The sequence below is a fragment of the Bos taurus genome, chromosome 23 (genome assembly GCF_002263795.3).
Source record: "Bos taurus isolate L1 Dominette 01449 registration number 42190680 breed Hereford chromosome 23, ARS-UCD2.0, whole genome shotgun sequence".
NCBI lineage: Eukaryota > Metazoa > Chordata > Mammalia > Artiodactyla > Bovidae > Bos > Bos taurus.
In genome coordinates this window covers 33,910,047-33,931,705 of record NC_037350.1, presented here as the reverse complement: position 1 = coordinate 33,931,705, position 21,659 = coordinate 33,910,047, and positions in this window count along the sequence as shown.

Below are 21,659 nucleotides of genomic sequence, written 5' to 3'. Positions count from 1 at the left end.
AGAAGAGGTGGCAAGAATACATAGAAGAACTACACAAAAAAAGTCTTAATGACCCAGATAACCATGACAGTGTGGTCACTCACCTAGAGCCAGACATCCAGGAATGAGAAGTCAAGTGGGCCTTAGGCAGCATCACTATGAACAAAGCTAGTGGAGGTGATGGAATTCCAGTTGAGCTCTTTCAAATCCTAAAAAAGGATGCTGTCAAACTGCTGCACTCAATATGCCAGCAAATTTGGAAATTCAACAGTGGCTACAGGACCGGAAAAGGTCAGTTTTCTTTCCAATCCCAAAGAAAGGCAATGCTAAAGAATGTTCAACCTACCACACAATTGCACTCATCTCACAAGCTAGCAAAGTAATGCTCAAAATTCTCCAAGTGAGGCTTCAACAGTATGTGAACTGAGAACCTCCAGATGTTCAAGTTTGATTTAGAAAAGGCAGAGGAACCAGAGATCAAATTGCCAACATCCTTTGGATCATCAAAAAAGCAAAAGAGTTCCAAAATAACATGTACTTCTGCTTTAATGTCTATACCAAAGCTCCTTTGACTTTATGGATCACAACAAACTGTGGAAAATTCTGAAAGAGATGGGAATACCAGACCACCTGACCTGCATCCTAAGAAATCTCTATGCAGGTTAAGAAGCAACAGTTAGAACCATACATTGAACAACAGATTGGTCACAATTGGGAAAGGAGTCCACCAAAGCTGTATGTTGTCACCCTGTTTATTTAACTTATACACAGAGTACATCAAATGAAATGCTGGGCTGGATGAAGCACAAGGTGGAATCATGATTGCCAGGAGAAATATCAGTAACCTCATATATGCAGATGACACCACCCTAATGGAAGAAAGCAAAGAGGAACTAAAAGAGTCTCTTGATGAAAGTGAAAGAGGAGAGAAAAAAGCTGGCTCAAAACTCAACATTCAAAAAAAGGATGATCATGGCATCCAGTCCCATCACTTCATGGCAAATTGATGGGGGAAAAATAGAAACAGTGACAGACTTTATTTTCTTGGGCTCCAAAATTACTGCATATGGTGACTGCAGCTGTGAAATTAAAAGACACATGCTCCTTGGAATAAAAGCTATGACCAACTTGGACAGTATATTAAAAAGTAGAGATATTACTTTGCTGACAAAGATTAGTCTAGTCAAAGCTATGGTTTTTCCAGTAGTCGCATATGGATGTGAGAGTTGGACCATAAAGAAGGCTGAGTACCAAAGAACTGATGCTTTTGAACTGTGGTGTTGGAGAAGACTCTTGAGAGTCCCTTGGACTGCAACAAGATCCAACCAGTCAATCCTACAGGAAATCAGTCCTGAATATTCATTGGAAGGACTGATGCTGAAGCTGAAGCTCCAATACTTTTGGACCTGATATGAAGAACCAACTCATTGGAAAAGACCCTGATCTGGGAAAGATGGAAGGCAGGAGGACAAGGGGACGACAGAGGATGAGATGGTAGGATGGTGTCACCGATGCAATGGACATGAGTTTGAGTAGGCTCTGGCAGTTGGTGATGGATAGGGAAACCTAGTGTGCTGCAGTCCATGGGGTCCCAGAGTCAGACACGACTGAGCAACTGTACTGACTGAGCCAGTCCCTTCTCAAGGGGAATCTACCTGACCCAGGGATCAAACCTAGGTCTCCTGCATTGCATGGAGATTCTTTATCATCTGAGCCACCAGGGAAGCCCTGTCTCTCAATTAATTCATCCTTCTCATCTTAATTATGCAATTTATTTGAAAAAGATTGCTTATAATTCTCCAATATCAGCCTTTTAATATTTATATTTTCTATAATTATTCCTCTCATTCCTCATATTGGTTATTTATGTTTCTCTCTTTTTTCCCTCTTCATTAATTCAGGCAAAAGTTTTCCAATTGTATTGATATCTTCTCATCCAACATGGCTTGCTTTAATTTTTCTCTATTGTTCATTATGTTTTGTTTGTTTGCTGTTACCTTTATTATCTTCCTTCTGCTTGATTTGAACTTAAGCAATTTGCAAATTTCTAAAGGTATTACCTTAAGTAATGTTGTGAAATATTATTTGTTTTCTTATACATTTAAGCTTATAAATTTTCCTCTAATCACTGCTTTCCCCTAATCACAATTCACATTTGAATATTTTAATTTTTATTTAGTTCAAAATATATTTTCTTTAATGTGTTGTGTGTATGTGCAGCTCATGTATCATTTTAACATTTTTATGGTTTTTCCTTTTAGTGTTATTTCTCTGGAGTCAGAAAATAAATGTTGCATGATTTCAATGTGTTTCAGTTTATTAAATTTTATTTTATAGTGCAGTTTGGACTCCATTGCATTTAAAATGAATTTGTATTCATCTACTGTTGAGTAAAGTGTTTTATAAATGTTAAAAAGGTCAAGTTCATTGATAGTGTTTTTAAAGTTTATATTCTTGGTGATTTTTTACATACTGACCCTATCAATTACTGAAATGTATTTCTTGAAATCTCTATACTTGTGGATTTCTCTATCTTGTTTCATTTTTGTTAAATTTTATTCTGTGTATTTTAAGGCAGTTTTTATTAGAGTCATACATATTTTGGATTACGATTACTCTTGATATAAACTTTCTATATAATAATTGTGTAATGTCCCTAGTTAACTTTAGCAATTTTCCTTCTTATCTAATTTTCTTTTTAAATATTCATATAGCCACTTACTATCCCTGGTGGCTCAGAGGTTAAAGCGTCTGCCTGCAATGCCAGACACCTGGGTTCGATCCCTGGGTCAGGAAGATGCCCTGGAGAAGGAAATGGCAACCCACTCCAGTATTCTTGCCTGGAGAATCCCATGGATGGAGGAGCCTGGTGGGCTACAGGCCACGGGGTCACAAAGAGTCGAACACGTCTGAGCGACTTCACTTTCTCTTTCACTTTCATAGCCACTTAAGTTTTCTTTTGATTAGGATTTACATGGTGCCCTAAACTGAACCTGCAGAGATATTATGAACTAGTCTCTGGACCAGCAAATGTCATTTTACATGGCAGACTTTGTAGATGTAATTAAGAGAAAGAGAGAGAGATTATCCTGGATTATCTGGATGAGTCCTAACGCAATCACAATTGTCCTTATGAGAGAAGCTGAGCAAGCTTATACAGAGACAGAAGAGATGAATGCAATATAACATGGAGGTAGTGATTAGAATGATGCAGCCACAAATCAATAAATTCTGGAAATCGCCAGAATCTGAAAAAGACAAAACCAAAATCATTATTTTACTTAGAAAAAAAAAAAAGCTGACGAAAAACTTAGTAAAAGTCACTTCAGGGTCAGAAAGGTTACTCAACTCTTGTCCCACTTCTAGTGAGGAAACTTTACTTTGTGGAAAGATAAAATAGGCTCCTAAGAAAGGATCAGAAATTTAGGTTAGAAGTAAGAAAAATCTGTCAGCAATGGCTTTTAATCCTGGCAGTGAGCTTACAAAGAAACTTTTGAATTCCATTCCTGGAGTTTTTAATACTAAGATATTATCTGTTTGAATTCTTTAAGTATCATCTGGAAGGGATTCTAGCCTTATAAGACAAGACCCTTTTTTAATCAAATATTTGATTTTCTTACAGAAAAAATAATAATGCACAGCTTGCTTTTTAATAATGCTTTAAAAGTTTTTTAAAATTTATTACAAACTTTAGACAATAGGTCTTCTCTTCTTTTGCAAATAAGGAAAACATAAATAAAGTTTCTTCCCCGTTTTTACAAATAAGGAAACATAAACACAGAGTTTATACAGCCAGTAAGGACATAAATGGGACCAGAATATGTTCTCTTTCAAAACAACAACCCTGACTCAGTCCTTCATTGTAGCACATGTACAGTCTGCTGTTAAAACTGGGAAACTAAAGAGCATGTTATCTATACAAAAAAATTCTAGTAATAGTAGAATGTCTTTTGACCAAAAGAAATACTAGATCTGTACAGTGTTATCCCAAATACCCTTTCCACATCATAGGCTCCACTGAGAAATGTATCTCTGATTCTGTATTCAAGTGTCTTCCTTTCCAGCCTCAAAGATTTCCATCCCACACATTTGAACAAGGACCAAGAGGGTAAGCTTGGAAGAAATATTTACACCACAATTGCTAATATTTTTCTCAGGACTTAATCAGACAGTTTAGTGGATCAGGCAGGCCCTGAAAGCTCATCACCTCTTAAATATCTCAGTACATTATTTTAAATCCATACTGTTATTTATATATTTGCAACCTCCTAAACCTAGATTTCATTGAATTAAACCACAGGAGAGCAAGTTAAGATTATTTTCCTCTTTTCCACAGGGTTTACAATAACATCTCCCCTTATTTTTTTTTCTTTGCTTTACCTAAAAGCAAGAAACTTACACCAAAAAAAAAAAAAAAAATCTGAATATAAGACTTTGTATCCTAGCAGTGATTGAGTGTGGTTGGACTGGAAATACTGCCTTTGCTCTTACGGTGTTTGTGTATTGAGTTCCTGGCAGGATAATCCTGGCATTAGAAAAAAAGAATTCCATCTATAGAGTATTTTTTTCAGGAGTTATCAGTGCCAGCTATGGTTTTAAGTTACATTTTAACAGTGAAGTAGGGAGACATTGCCCCAGATGGTGGATGTAAAATGTGCCATAAATTTTAATGAAGCAAATAAGTCACTAATAACCCTACTACTAACACTGCTATGTTTGAGGCCGACCTTAATAAAGGAAAATTAAAAAGGCACATGCAGCCCTTAAACAAGTGCCTAAGAAGCCTAATATGATTTACTGATTCAGCGATTCACACTCTGATTGCACAGCCCCTGGTCATCTGCTCAAGTACAGCTGCTTCATGCAAAATAAATAAATAAATAAGTTTATTGACCACCAGATGTCCCAGCCTGTAATGTGTGCTAGTAGATTTCAGGTCACTCAAAGTTCAAGCAGATTTCCTAAATATACATATGTTTTTGGTAGTGACACTACCTTGGAAACCATACATGTATAATTTTGTTTTTAGCCAGAGGCTGGAGATAACTTCATGCTTCCTTTAAGTCATGAGATCTCAACCAAAAGATTTCTTTTTGTGAAGTAAAGTGTAACAGATAGGCTATTGGTTAAGGATTCTGGGAAAGGGCATATGGGACTTTTTCACTTTTCATTAAAACCCTGGCAGAAGATTCCTGAAGCTAAGCATCATTAAGTCTTTACCAACCCAAACAATTAACTTGGACATGGTAACTGAGCATCATTTTCTAGTTGAGGTAAGTGATGCCCAGGGAGGTTTATATGATTCAGCCAACAACACATGGAGCATGGAGGAGAACTAACAATCAAATGCAAATCTCTTAGACCAGATAATGCTATATAATGTACATTTGTAGGACACAGATTTAATAACATACTAATCCATCTAGGCATTATTATCTGCATGCAAAAATAGGGAAAATAAAGCATGAGATAAAATGAAATAATAATATTTTTAAGTAGCTTGCTAAGTGTTATAGTTTCACTATTCTTAGCTAAAATCTTGAGGCAAAATATAGTTAAGACAAATTTAATCATTAACTATGGTGGATAAATATATTCTAAATAATCTTCTTTGTAATATTAATTCTAAGGTACCAATTTATTGTCAGATATAACTATATCATCTTTTCCTCCTTCTGAAGTAGTTGATGAAGGGCTCATAGGAAATGGACAATTGTCAGCTCTACCATCTCATTATTTGCTGCAATTACATTATCTATATTATTTTTGACCCATACTTACTCCTCAGGACTTTTTTTAAAGCCACTTGCCCATTTCATGAGGAATTAGGTCAGTTAAAAGAGGATAATATCATTTAAAATCCCACTTAACTAAAGGCATGCAAGTTGCAACATGTCACACAATTTTGAAAGCCAACACCTGCACAAAGAAATAACTACTGGTCCCCCTCTAGAGGTGCACACTTCCTCCTAAAACCACACCTACTCTGAAACACACAAGGCACTCAGCAGACGTATGGAATGGGGACCCAGAGTAAATAAGTTCATATATTGTATACATTTCCCTTATTAAACTGTATTCCTTTCTTATTTTTAAATAAGAATATACATTGAAGCTCTATTTTTTCTGACATTCAACATTAAATATTATCACTTCAGATCATTAACTATATCAAGGCATCATTACAATGATCAAGACATTCACAGTCGTTAGTGAAATGCCTGGTATCTAATGTTCTGCCTCTTCTAATAAAATGTTCTTGTTTGCCAACATGCTTCTGTTATTCTCCTAAAATATTCCAAAATGTCATGTGATATTTAATGACATATTCCTGAACTATTTAACAGAGATGAGAAACAACGTACTCACAGAAAAACGTGAGCGTTATTATGGCAGATTTATATAGAGTTTGGTCATTTATATAATTTATGTAGACCAAAATTTTAGACAAATATAATGAAAAGGAAAGTTCAAATGCATAAATGTGTATGTTTATATGCCTGAACTTCAGTTTCTACGCTAGGAAACTCCAATAGAATATCTATTAAGAACAATTTTTTTATCCATATGACTTTGTATCTTGACTACAAACTTATTTATTAAGATTGATTTTCCTTCACCTTTGGACCTGAACAGGAGAAAAAGTCATTTTTACCCACATGATCCCAACTGAGGCCCTACTCTACCCACATCTATCCACAGACTATGAGACTAAAGAAAGACTGCTTCTCAATAAAACTTTCAACAAAATTCAGAACCATGTTCTATGGAACTTAAGAGTGTCATGCTTCAGACTTCTGTCAGGGTTTCTATGGGCTACCTTAACCCTCAGTGTGGAAAGGGAAAGGCAGTTTCTACCATTTGATAATTATTTTGTATATTAAAATACTACTTTCAATTATTTGCAGTCTTTTCAAATTCTCCAACCAGTCTCTACAAAAATGTTTCCCTAAAATATTCCAGTTAAATTTCACCACAGCAGAAAAGTCCCAAGATCCTTCATAACTGTTTAAATAAAGATAAAAATATTAGTTTCTATAGTATGCCAATGAATATTCAGAACAAACTATGCAGTTTTCTAAAATGTTTCACTTCAAACACAGATATTTCAAGAATGGTAGATGAAGATTTATACTATAGTTTCAATGTAAAAGTAATTTGTAATGCAAAAGTTATTTTAAAATAATTTTAATAAAATTAATTTTAAATCTGGGTGATGGGGGACATGAAAAACATGTTAAAAAGAAAGCTCTCCTAGTTTGAGTATGAAATTTTCAGGTTAATGTTTCAATAACAGATTATCTAGTCTGTCACTTGCTTTATGCACAGTCGAGAAAGTGAGGAATACAATGCATTTCAAATATAACTGTACTGAAAATCCAAACATCGCCGATCTAAACAGAAACGCTATCAGAAGCTGCAGGGATGCAAAGTTTTAAACATCGTTTAGAAATTTTTCTGAATTTGGAGCCGGGTGAAGATGACCCCACAGAACCGGGGGAGAGTATGTACTCAGGCTTATTCACAGGGGTTTCTCACACCTTCCCCTTAGACATGTTTAATTAGCCAGGGCCTGTTGTGTTTATTTGGTAGATTTGGATACAAATGGAAAAAAGGTCTTTTCATCTCTTTTTATCAGTAGTCCCCCAAAGCCAAGGCAGGTGTCTGTGGGATTAAACATAATTACAAAGGGAGAGGGTGAGAGAAGAAGGGAGCTAGATAATAATTCCCAACAGAGCTGGAATTTGAGAATGGGAGCAGGTGCTGCAAGAGGCCCCATGTATCCAACTAATTTAAGCGACGATGTTGTGTGGAGGCCCACATATTCATCCTTTCAACGGGGAGGGCGCTGGCAGCGTGTGAGTACAAAGGCAACCCCGTCGGAGCGATGCCAAGATGGCCGGCTTCAGCACTGCGGCTACCAGGGTAACCAGAGCCTGCTTCTCACTGCCGCCTTTGTTGGGTGGCAGCCACGGGAAACAAAGTGCCACTTCTTACCATTGTACAGGCACATGCATAATCATCCTCCTTTTGGCTTATCATCATGAATTAGCAATTACTCTATTATTAAGTGGAAGAGCAGCAGCAGATGACAAAGCACCACAACTTTTGGTTTATATTCCTGAGCTCCTTCATTTAGTTGTGTGTGTGTGTGTGTGTTTTTTTTTTTTTTCCAGTTTTGGATTGACCTCTTCAGCTAGTGTATTCCTATTGTGCAGAAAATTCTATGATCCCATAGAAAAGCCGTTTTCTTTCTCAACTTGGAGAGTCTGACCCATGATTCTACTGGAGGGGGAAAGAAAGCCCTGAAAGAATTATGGACAAAAAGGTCCTTCTTCAACTAAGAGAACACCTGGACCATATAAAGGAGACACAAACCTTAGCGCTCCCACCCCCCCACTGTGCCAGGGCAGCTTCCCATCGCAGGCTGACTCATCCAATCCCCTGAGCCTCTGTCTGGACTCTTCATTTAAGATCCATTATTCACTGAAACTTTTGAGATAATGCCACTTTTTATCGGGTTGTACCCACAGTTCTCTAACATTTATAGAATGAGAGGGGAACTGGGAGATTTTAGTTCTTATGATTCTGAGCTTTCCAAACCCAATGACTGGAGAAGAATTTTAATAGTAACTGATAAATTATTTCAATGAGTCTTGAGAGAAGGGCGATTTTTTTGTAGACTTCAAAAAGAAGAAGAAAGACCTATTTTTAAAGCTGGGTACAAGTTTTTTCAGGCCTTGAAGGAATTCTTGAATGCCAGTATTCCAAATTGTAATAATAAAGCAGAGGAAATAAAGTTATTTTTCCAACATGTCACTGGGTACCATTTATTTTATAGTGGTATATGTAATAGGTATTCCTATGTAATAGGAATATTTTGCTTACACAAGCAAAAAACTGTTTTGGTATTTTCTTTCCTGTCAGCTAGGAAAAATGAAGTCAAAAGATTGATATTTTCAATGTATAAAATTATAAAATGACTTTATTGTCTAATTGAACACTTCATATAGACACCCAAATACAGTCTTTTTTTTATTTTTGCATGTCATCTAGTACATTGTAAATTATCTGAAAACACAGTTCTTGGCTGCTCTAAGCCCAATGGTATTGTCAGAACATTAGTATGTTTGATGAACATATATATTTAGAACACCAGGAGGAAGTCTTAATCTGGGCCTATTATTAGCACTTTGGCATCTCATATAAGTCAGGGACTGCTAGGGAAAATGAGGATAAATCTCTAAAGAGTTAAAGAACATGTCTGAGGGTACTGAAAAGGTAGACTTTTTGGAAAGCAGGTGCTGAGAATAGAGAGTAAATTAAGGATGTCTTTGCACTTCTAACAAACTGAATGGAGAAAATATTCATTCTGAGAAAACTGTTAGGATGTACTGATTCTATTCAGGGATACTAACTGGATATTGGTGGGAAGAGAGGGAGACAGAGAAGAGATTATCAAGAAGGAAACTGTTTCAAACTAGCCCCTGGCAGATTTTGTACCAAGATTCTAAGAAGTATTCTATGCAATAAAATGAAAATGAGTCAAATGATAGAGTGCATCAGCTACTTGGAGATCTTAAAAGAAATAAAGTGAAAGTCATCTCTGTTTGGGGCCTGATAAAACACTGTAATAATGTTGGGAGAGGGTACCTCTATTATTTTAATGATGCCATCACTGGGGGCTGGATCAGGCCATCTGTGATAACAGCAGTGATGAAGAGAAGAGTGAAATCTTACCTCAGCAATGGATGGGAGCAGCAGCCAAGACTCTGAAAGGTCAATTAACACAAAGCTTGGAGAAGCCCCATGAGAAACGGAAGTAGCAACAGGATGAAAATATCAGAAACCTGGTACAAAGGGGCTGGCCACAAGGAGTTTTGTTTGTTTGCTTGTTTGTTTCTTTTTAGGAAGAGTTAGTTTAAGATTCCAGCAATCAATCTAGAGGGGCTTAAAGACCGGGTGATTTTTGTTATTAATTTTGCTCTAATTGTACCTATGAGGTTTCCCTGGTGGCCAACAATAAATAATGCGCAGGAGATGTGGTTTTGATTGCTGGGTCAGAAAAATCCCCTGGAAAAGGGAATGGCAATTCACTCTAGTATCTTTGCCTGGGAAATCCATGGACAAGGCTGCCTGACAGGCTACAGTCCATGAGGCTGCAGAGTGAGACAAGACTTAGTGACGAAACAGCGACAGTTGTACCTACAGCTTGATCAGTTCTGAGAAAAGTCTGGTACCTAAAACCGCAATACTCATGTTAAATAAATATGCTTAAATAAAGTATAAATTATTTATGAAAGCTTCCAAAAGGAAAGAATTGGGCCTTGTCTTATTCTAGAAGAAATAATTTGATAGGTTTAATATTTAAATATCATGATCATTTTATTTTGAGTCTTTGCAAAGCATTTATCTCAAATCTAGAGTAGGCAGTCTACAGAGGGCTTCCTACAGAAAGAGATAGCATTGTTAAATTATTTCAACCCTTATCACTGAGGTGAACTAGGTCTGGGCGTGAGTCTCAGACTTGACCAGCTGGCAGGGAGCTAAAGAGAAGGCTGGACTGTGAAATGAGAGGGATGAGGATTTTCGGATGTATTTAGCCACCCTCAAAATACCCATTTAAATCAGAAACTTGAATTCAGTGACAGTTTCAAGCTTCTTGGCTAAGTGGCTATCAGGCCTGGGTCTGGAAGGCAGAAGCAATGTTAAAAAGAATTACTTGGGGCCAAGGCTGTAGGAGTCGGCTCTAGGAACACTCTAAGATAACTCTGTTCACTTGAAACACTTCGGAGTCGGGGGATCTGGTACACACATGTGCACCCTGAGGTAAGATGGTTCCTGCAGGGAAATCAGGGGAAAGACATATATCTAGTCACAATGGAATCATAAAGGTGAATTCAGGGAGTGGACTATGTAAAGCTTTTGCCCCTGAGTAGCTCCATCTGTGTGGATCAGCAGCCGCCATCTGAGGGTGGGCCTACGGTGGCTGTTACACAACAGATCAGAAGATCCAGAGATGAGGCAGAGGAGACTGAAGGCAAGCTGGGATTTGCAGGCTACCACCTACCTGCTTGGGGCTTCTCTGGTGGCTCAGAGGATAAAGCGTCTGCCTGCAATGCAGGAGACCCGGGTTCAATCCCTGCATTGGGAAGATCCCCTGGAGAAGGAAATAGCAACCCATTCCAGTATTCTTGCCTGGAGAATCCCATGGACAGAGGAGCCTGGCAGGCTACAGTCCACGGGGTTGCAAAGAGTCTGACATGACTGAGCGACTTCATTTCACCCACCTGCTCACCACTGTATCTCAATGAAATAACCTTGCTTTAGTGATAACTCCTTCCAGATCTAGCGTAACATCCCTTGACTATTTTTTTTTACTTTTTACTTCTAAAGTAGAACCATGCAAAAGATTCTAGAAAATGTAGTTCACAGCTTAACCACACTGATATGTACCACAACTGAGCAGAGTCCATTCCCTGCCAGCATGACAGAGCACACCTCTTTTAATCATAGCATCGTCCCTCGTAGCTCAGTCAGTAAAGAATCTGCCTGCAATGCCAAAGACCTGGGTTTGATTTCTGGGTTGGGAAGATCCCCTGGAGAAGGAAATGGCAACCCACTCCACTATTCTTGTCTGGAGAATTCCATGGACAGAGAAGCCTAGCAGGCTACAGTCCATGGAGTTGCAAGAGTCAGACACGACTTAGCAACTAAAACAAATAAAGAGAACACAAAATCCAACTCACATAGTGTCATTCCTACTACAACCAAAACACATTTACCTTCTACCCAAAAGCACAAAGTCAAATTTACCCAATTTGGATAGTACTTTCCTAGCTGAGTCACATGCGAGTTTTGCTATCTTGTAAATTAAATACTGAAATATATGTTAATTGCTAACATACCTTGATTCAATTAGTCATCTTTTCTACAACTGACAGTTATGTTGGTATTTATGATGTTCTTCTTCCAAAACCCATTCCTTATTCTCTTCAGCCTCAGGAAACAGGAGCTGGACATGCTCTGTTCGCTGGGTGGGATGACCTAAATAAACCTTCATTGCTAACATATCTGGCCATTTACTGTACTGCCTGCCTTGGATTGTAGTTTGCAATGAACTTTTATCACAAAGCATAAGAGGTGTTTCAAAAACATCCCTTTATTGCAAACATATCCCTCCTTATGTTGTGTAGCAGCAACTGAATCCCCCCTTAGTAAGATCAATCGTCCCAGCCTCGTTCCTCATAATTTAGTGGTGTGGAGAGCCCAAAATAGCCAGGTGGTACACTCAGCTTCCAGTCTAATAGAAACAGTATATATGCCCTCTGGTGAAGGCATTTCTTCCTTGAAAACTAAGAGTTTTAAATCAGTACAGCCCAAAATTGTGGGAACAGGGGGCAAAAACTTTTTTAGTTGTTGATTATCAGTAAGAGTGAGAAGGAATCACTCACATTCCAGTTGATTCCCAGACCAAGGGTTCTGGCTATGGTAGAAACAGCACCACAAATAGGTTCCCAATTCAGAACATGCTCTTCAGCCTTGAGGACATTCCCAAAAGAGCTGGCACTGTAAGCTAGTCTTTAAAAAGCTATTTCATAATTCCAACTATTCAGCTGATCCAGGTGATGGAAGACATGGAAAAATTGATGACTTCCATCAACAGAAACCCACTGCTGCACTTTAGTCTTGTCGCTGGTCAGAATCAATCTTTGTGGGATATCATGACAGCAAGTGAGGTATTCTGTAAGTCCACAGACAGCTTCCTTGGAGGCAGGATTTGAACATGAACAGGAAAGGCAAATAAATCCATATTGACGGTAAGAATCTATTCTACTGAGAATAAATGCTGCTCCTTCCATGATAGAAATCATCTGACATAAACAACCTGCCAAAAGATGGCTGGCTCATACTCTGTGTGCCATACTGGGGGCTCAGGGCTGATCTTTGCTGTTGGCTGTTTGGAAACTCACCAGTGCCTGCAGCCAGAATAGCATAGTTGACTATTTGCTTTATGTTGCTGAGTTTATACAGTCTCTATCTCTGCTTTCTTGGCCACTTTTTTCCACAAGCTCATTGTACAAAGATAGGGGTGAATGAGGAAAGATGCTGACATTCACAGAATGAGTTGCCTTGTCCAGGATGCTCAAACATCTTCTGTTGATGTTCCTAACTTTATAAGCAAATACAAGGGAACAAATAACTTCAGAGTCTGTGCCCATTTGAGGAGACCTAGGCATACACTTTGGAGAGGGCAATGGCCCCCCACTCCAGTACTCTTGCCTGGAAAACCCCACTGATGGAAGAGCCTAGTAGGCTGCAGTCCATGGGGTCGCTAAGAGTTGGACACGACTGAGCGACTTCACTTTCACTTTTCACTTTCATGCATTGGAGAAGGAAATGGCAACCCACTCCAGTGTTCTTGCCTGGAGACTCTCAGGGACGGGGGAGCCTGGTGAGCTGCCGTCTATGGGGTCGCACAGGGTTGGACATGACTGAAGCAACTTAGCAGCAGTAGCCGTCATATACTTCTTCTTGAAACCATGCTCCTTCCTAATTTTTTTAAACTATTCAGCATATGGTTAACTATTGCCTATGAATTAACATGGGTCTGGACAGCTGGATAACCCTCCTTCCAAGTAAAGTGAGAAACCATGTGAAATGCCAGAACCCTGGACCGTTGGAAAAAATTACCTTCTCTACTATCTTTTAAGACCTCCCTAATAAATGGCTAACTTGCTTCAATACTGATTTCGTGATAGATTCAGTATATCATGCAAAATCACGTGTAAATCAGACCCAACTTTCTCATCTTCAGTCAACTCATCCCAGGGAACTATCCATGAAGCCATGGGTGATTGTTGACTGACACAAGGCAAAGCGGCAAGAGCAGGGGCCTTGGGAATCTGAAGCACTTCAGAGCCTTCAGGGACTGTTCAAGCCCAGTCGCACTGTGAGAGTGAGGCACGGCTCTGTCCACACCCAACTCTAACCCTTTGAATTTCAGTGGGATTTATTTCTCTGACTCAGACACATGCTTCTTTCATTCCAAAATATCCAGGATAGTGGCTACTTCCTAATTTTGATTCCTATCAACCTGATATTGATGGAGTGTCTGATAGGAAGTCTTGTTCTATGGAGAGGTGATCAATGCTCAGAGTGAGATTAAAACAGAGAATTGTAGTATTGATGTAACTCTAAGGTAAAAAAGGTGAAAGTGTATTTCTAGGTTTATAAGTGAAAAAATAATATGCATTTTGTGATCTTTTACTAACATAAAAAAAAAAATCCAATGATTTAGTAATTGGCTCCCAGCTATCAGGAAGTCTGTTCTTTTGCTTCAGTAAAGAAGCCATGTATGCCTTAAAAATCTAAAAATAGAGTTACTATATGATTGAACTATCCCACTCATGGGCATATATCCAGAGAAAACTCTAATTTGAAAAGATACACATACCCCAGTGTTCATAGAAGCACTATTTATAGTAGTCAAAACAGAAGCTAACTAAAAGCCCATAAACAGATGAAATGAATAAAGATGTGGAATGGAATATTACTCGGTCATAAAAAAGAATGAAATCATGTCATTTGCAGCAAAATGAATGGAGCTAGAGACTATCATACTAAGTAAAATAAGTCAGACAAAGACAAATATCATATGATATCACTTATATGTGGTATCTTAAAAAAATTATACAAATGAACTACTTCACAGAAACAGACTCACAGACATTGGAAAAAAAAAAAAAACATAGTTACCAAAGGGGAAAGGACAGAGTGGGTGACAGTTAATTTAGGAGTTTAGGATTAACAGATAACAGACTACTATATATAAAATGGATAAAAAACAAAGACATACTATATAGCACAGGGAACTATACTCAGTATAATAACATATAAAGGAAAATAATATGAAAAAGATCTGGTATCCTCTTGATTACCTCCTCCAGCAATTCAATAGGAAAGGAGGACCTGTATTATTACTTTCCAGGTTTGCCACCATCTGTTGTATATTAACTTGAATTTTTTTGTGTGTTTTCTTTAAAAAGAACTATGCTATCAAGACTTCAGCACTGTACCTACAGCATAATGTGTTCAATAAATTTTTATGAAATTAACTTAAGACATTTGTGAAGAGGAAGGATGAAGTGTGTCTATAGCAGGGCAAATTCACAGAGTAGATCAAAATGCACTGATAATTGCTTACTTATTAAAATACAGTGAGGCACAGTCAGTTCCAGAGTTAGGGTAGATGCCAAAAGAGCCAAGCAGAGACAAAGTAATTGTGGATTTACAAGTTCAAGCCTTATTTCTACCTAAGCTATTCCTACATAGGAGTCACAGAAACGCAAGAAACGCAGTAGGATCAAGTAATAAGATAAAACAGTATTTTCAGGACTACATTAAGAACATTTGACTGACTCCTCTTTATACACACAAATGAACACACTGAACAATGTAAAAAGCAATAAAGTATGCAGAGCCTAATTACATAATGCCTTATGTAGACACATTTAGAGTGGCAGGGTGCGCCATTAATAATTATGTTGGGACAGCATGCATGAACACAGGCTGCCCCAGGTCACCAGGACATAAGATCCTGAGGTACCGATCGCCTGTGATAACACCTAGCATGCTCAGACTTATCAGGTTATATTTGCAGGATGGGCCTTGAGGACTCACAGCCAGGAAATAATCCATTCTGTGTGATTCACATATTTATCCACATCCCTCAAGGTGCACTATTTACATTGTGTTTGAGAACTGCATCCCTTTTCCTCCTTACTTTCCCCAACACTTTTACCTGTATCTCTCTTAATTTACTTCTTATTAATTTTCCTTTATTCACCATTGTTTCATTTTACTCCTATGCTACCACAAACTCAATTTACTACTCCATCCCTCCAGGTATTCTTTAGAGCTCAGACTGAGACTCTTTGGGAAGAATCCTTATCATCTGAAGTATAAATTTGCATCTTAAAAAAGCAGACATAAATTTAGAATCTTGTATTTCCCACATATGACTATGAAGAAGTGACGTATATTTTCCAATTACACAAAAGAGAAAACTACTAGACGTTCTGATATCTTGAGTTAGTTGGATTTGTAAATAAAAAATACTTTTGGAGCTAACCTGAAACTTAGACGTTACCATGTGCAGCTTTTTAAATAAAATTTCACCCACTTTTGGGATAGTACCTTAGAAATGTCATTCAAAATGGAACCACGGTTTAAAAGAGCAGGTTTTTCAACTGACAAAGCATGTTTAGAGGAATTTCTGAGCATGGACTGTTTGCTTAGGGATTTCCTTGGTGTCTCATTACCAGCGGACTGAAATTCAGATCAGACTTGGGGCACAGAAAATAACAGAATTATACCGTTAAGGGGAGGCAACCAGTCACTTATGGGAATGTGCAAAGGTAAAATTTACTTCAGGGATTTTCTGCATATCAAGCATATTCACCTGCCATTCTTCTGTTTAGCCTGGGATGACTGTTTATTCTCCAACCTGCAAACTAGTGGTAACAGCAGTGGCAGACCTAAAGGGCAAAATGAACATGCAAAACTTCAGATGCAAAACGCATCGTTTCCTCTTCTTTATTACTGAAGGTTTTCACTGCAAGGGATTTTAACAGCCCTATCATATGTGACCCGCAATGTTTGAAAGGTGCCTTTTTAAATTAAAGTCACCGCCAAAGACAAGCTCCAACTAGTAAATTTTCCTTTTAAAGTAAAAAATATTATAGATTTTTTTTCCTTTTATGATTTGGTGGATGTCTTTTTTTTTTTTTTTTTTAGTTTATGTTCAATTTGCTTTATATGTATATATATTGTTTAAGGAGTTCCATGAATAAGCAAATTTTTACTATATATTAAATACCTCTTTTTTTCTGAATCACTCAAAGTGATTACACTGAATCATTATCTATAAATATAAGATACCAATATCTGTTTTTCTTGACATGTTAGATTTTTTCCTATACTTACAGTAATTAAACTGCAAAATTTGTGAACCATTACAGCATATGAATTGGGTTAGACTAAGAAATAAATGGATCTTTCTATTATTATAGATGTCCACTGAATACCCTAACATATATTTTCACTAGTATGCCCCAATAGATAATGCAGCTCAAACCCATTCATGACACTGAAAAATCAACTTACAATACATATTCTACTAATACTGTATTATTGGCATTTTAGTCTATAAATAATAGTCTCATTTTTAACAGTTTAGTCTGTTTTTAGACTCTATTCTACCAATATAGTCCTACACTGAAATCATAACCATTTCCATTTAAAATATCTTTACAAGTTATAAAAACTATACAATAAATTAAGTATATTATCAAGTTCCATAATTGCTTAAAGTACATATATTCTTTCATACCTGAATAAAATTCTTAAGAATCTACAACTTAACCAACTACTGTATATAAAGATATCAAAAAGATTTGATTTTTGGAGTATAACTAAGCAACTATTCTCTCTCTTTCTCTCAGAAAGATTTTTCCCCCTCAAAGGGAAACTCTTAATGTGAAACACTGTATTTAAATATAATATGAATTGGTTATACTTTTTAATTTGTTATAATTATAAAGCTAAACCAAATAAACCGTTGGAACATTTAATCATTTCTCTGAAGAATTCTTCATTAAAATAACATTATTTTTAAGAATGTTTCATTACTGAAAATTTAAATATGTACCAAAGTAAATAGAATAGTATACAGAATTTTCCGGCATACTAAATATTCCATGCCTGTACTGTACCATTTCTGCCCTAGCCCTGGAATAAGCCTTTTCTTGAAAGAGCACTGGTCCTTTTTATTCCTTTCATTGTAGACTATAACCTAGAAACCAAAATACTAAATTTAATATGGAAATGGGTCCAATTTTAGATTTTCTCTCCTGATCCGATAGTTTCTCTGACTATTCCAACGCTAATACCAAACTGATATAACCATAGAGGCTTTATTATATGTTTTAATTTCTGGTAGGTCTAGATGGATCTCTTCTTTTTAAAGGTTTTCCCAAATATTCTTGCATGTTTGCTTTCTCAAGTAAATTTTAAAATTAACTTTTCTGTCTCTAGAAAATGAGTGTCATTTTTATTCAGATTATATGCAACTAGTTCATTAATTTATGCAAACATGCATCCTTATGATGATGTTTCGTCTTCCTATATTCTTCCTAGACTCCACAGACTCCCGTGGACTGTAATTTCCTATACCCTTTCTTATACTGTCATTCATGAGGCAAAGGTTATATGTTGGCCATAGTATCCTGTTTTATGGATATGTCTTTTTAACTAAATTCTTATTCATATTTTATGGATATGTCTTAACTAAATCCTTATTTATGCTACCCACCCCAAGAAACAATCAATATTTTGCTAAATTTGTAGGCAATTTAACCTTGTTTAGCCTATCTTCATCTTTCTGAACATGTATTTTCTTTCTAGTGCTAGAAATAAAGTTAGCCTTTCCATATTTAGAAAAATACAAATGAGGCAGGGTATTGATATTTTTTATGCTGGTATTACACCAATAAGAAATCACTGCTTATTTCCTAGAAGCTCGACCATTTAAATTGTGCAGTCATTTTCTCCTTGATAAGAAAAATGCATTTTGGTAACAACAGTGGTAAGTACCATCAAAAGGTAATTAAAACTAAAAAGAAAAAATATTTTTATTTATTAAGTTTAATAAAATTTAAGAATGAATCAACTTGCACTTCCACTTTTTACATCATAGTAAATAGTATCAAAGAACTCTTTAAATTGAATATTTCAATGGCATTGTTTTTTCTATTACCATAAACACAAAACCTTATTGTTGTTGATTACTTGCCTTGTTTCCATGAAATGATCACAGCCTTCTCTATCCCAGTGTGCCACACACTATTTTGTGCCTAGTAAAATCAACATGGTCACCACATATTTTTTAAACCCCTGTTTTGTGCCTATCTCCATATACAGGAGGGAGGAATCAAGGTGACCTACAATATATTTACTATATGAAATTGCCAATACTTTACCATATGAATTTACTATTAGACCATATTTTACCTAAAAAATGAAAATATAGGCTTTGGACTAATACCCACATATCAGTTCAGTTCAGTCGCTCAGTCGTGTCCAACTCTTTGGAACCCCATGAACTGCAGCGCATCAGGCCTCCCTGTCCATCACCAACTCCCGGAGTCCACCCAAACCCATGTCCATCGAGTCGGTGATGCATAGATGCATTCAAAAATACCCGAAAGGAAAATATGAGTTCATATGGAAAATAAGGGAGATGGTTACTCTAGGAACCAGAGCCAAGTTATTAATATTTATTGAAATAGAGTATCCAATCTGACTCTGAGCTTCCATGAAGCTAGAGCATATGAGAAAACAAAAAGATAAGCCAGCCAAAAAAACCTCTCACTGTTAGAACTCTGAACTATACATTTTCAGATGCCCTTTGCACACTAATCAGCACAAATATTTTCCATCAGTGTTCAGTAAGATTATTTATCCCATTTAGTTCTATTTCTAATAGAAAGGTGAAAGAGATAAAAATAATATTAATTATTGTTGAAAATATTTCTAAATAATTTTAGTTCTTTGTCCTAAAATTAATTAAATACTTTGAAAAATTTAAATCTTTGACACATTACTGATAATCCTATACAAACACCAGTTCTCTTTGTAGAGTAGGAGTTTTAAGGGAAGACATGTCAAAACTCTTTTTCATCTTTATTTTAAAAAGCATAATTACCTCTTAAAGACCTGTTACATCAAAACTGCACTTTAAATTGAATTTTTTGAACCACTAAAATGAAACAAAATATAGCTTGTGTCCAAAAGGTGTATATCACTGCAGCTCTCTGGCTTCCTAAGAGTTCATAGAAAGCACGTGAACTTATAGCAACAGCTTCTTGGACAGTCCACATTGCTGGTTTAATTTACGTTTTATTCCATATCTCAAAATACCTCTGTAATTGAGTTTTTTGATTAATTCATTCTAGTTATTTGGTGTCTCAGAAGATATTTCATCAAGCTAGGATAATGAACTGTCTTCTTCTAAGTATGATCCAGTGATTCTTGAAAATTTTATGGTAATATAGAAACTTCATGTACATTCCACCATATATAATAAACTCATTTTAACTTTAATATATGCCAAATGCATTTAACTTTTATGTATGTATGTATTCTGCACAATGAAAACATGCTGATGAGAAGGCTGCAGTCCCTGCCAAAAAAAGAATTTCTGTTCTACTGGGACAAACAGTAAGAGAAACATTAGTCACAATCAAAGTGCTTGGTAGTTTCATAAAAACAATAACAGCCTTACGTCTAGGAGTGAAGAAAACTTCCCAGAAAAGGGGACATTTAAGCTGTTTTTTAAGAAGTGGGAAAACATGGAGAAAGGTATCTGAATTAGAAGTCATGAAAAATAAAAAGAAATAATAAGAAGAAAGAATATGAGTTGGAGCAAGCTACAGTCAATATGGTGAATTTTCCAATATGGAGTTTAAGGCAAGGTGGAAATTGATTCTCAAAACATCATCAGTGCTTGTGTTGGTTTCATACTGTTTCAGCTGAACTAGACTGGAATAGAATTTGCTACAGTTCCGCTCTCTGATAGCTGTGGGTTAAGGTTGCTCACTAAGGCAAGGTGGATGAGATTGGAATGCAGAGCCAGGGGGAGAGCGCTAGGTTCTCCGGCTGAGTTGGAGTGAGTGCTGCTGCTGCAGGTCAAGTACAGAGCAACTGATCATTTGTCATGGGGCACATCCACCTCTGTAGCTCCTGCAGCTCCCACGTGATCTCCTCCTTTAAGACCTCAAGCCCTAACTCAGGTCATGTGTAAAACGCTGTGGCCTCTTTTGACCTTTGCTGTTGGGACTGGATGTGCTAGGAAACACCTGCAGGATTCAGCTTCTCTTTGTGAGTTCCAGTCCATCTTTTATCCACCCCAGTTTTTCCCCTGCACTGCTGGCTCCACTGACCCACAGACTCTTCAGCCCCACCACCACACATGGAGGCAATAGCTTTTCATAAACTATTTCACAGGCTCCCAATATTACATACCATCTAAAATAAAGACATTATACCACATTACTCATGCTGATGCTTCCCTGGTTGAACCCCGCGGGATGCACAGCACTTTCTATTATTTAAAATTAACAAGTAAAAAAATAATAAATTAAAATAATAAGTAATCAAAATATCACTTTTCTTTCTGAAAAAGTCCATAAATTAGGGTGATTTTTTGTGTATATTTACCAATCTGTGGTGGAAGTAGTGAAAAAACATCAGAACTCATTCTAGTTAGGGAAATAAAGTGCTTGATTTAACTGGAAGAACATCTCCATGGGAAAAAAAAAAAAAAAAAAAACCTTCCTCCTTGCAAAGAAAACAAAGGGGAACAGCTTGAAATCAGATTTGTTCACATTGATCAAGACTGGAAATGCTATCTTTATTCTGGGTTAGAATGGAACTGGGGTTTTTTAATTGAGGACTAATCCTCTTTTCATGAGTATTTCCCTTCACATGTATAAAATAATAAGTTATGCTATTAACAATGCTGTTAAAATGTCATTTTTTAATCCCATCTACTGTGAGGTCCCAGAATATTCTGCCAAATTTTTTGTCTCAATCCAAGGCTAACTAGCAAACTGTGC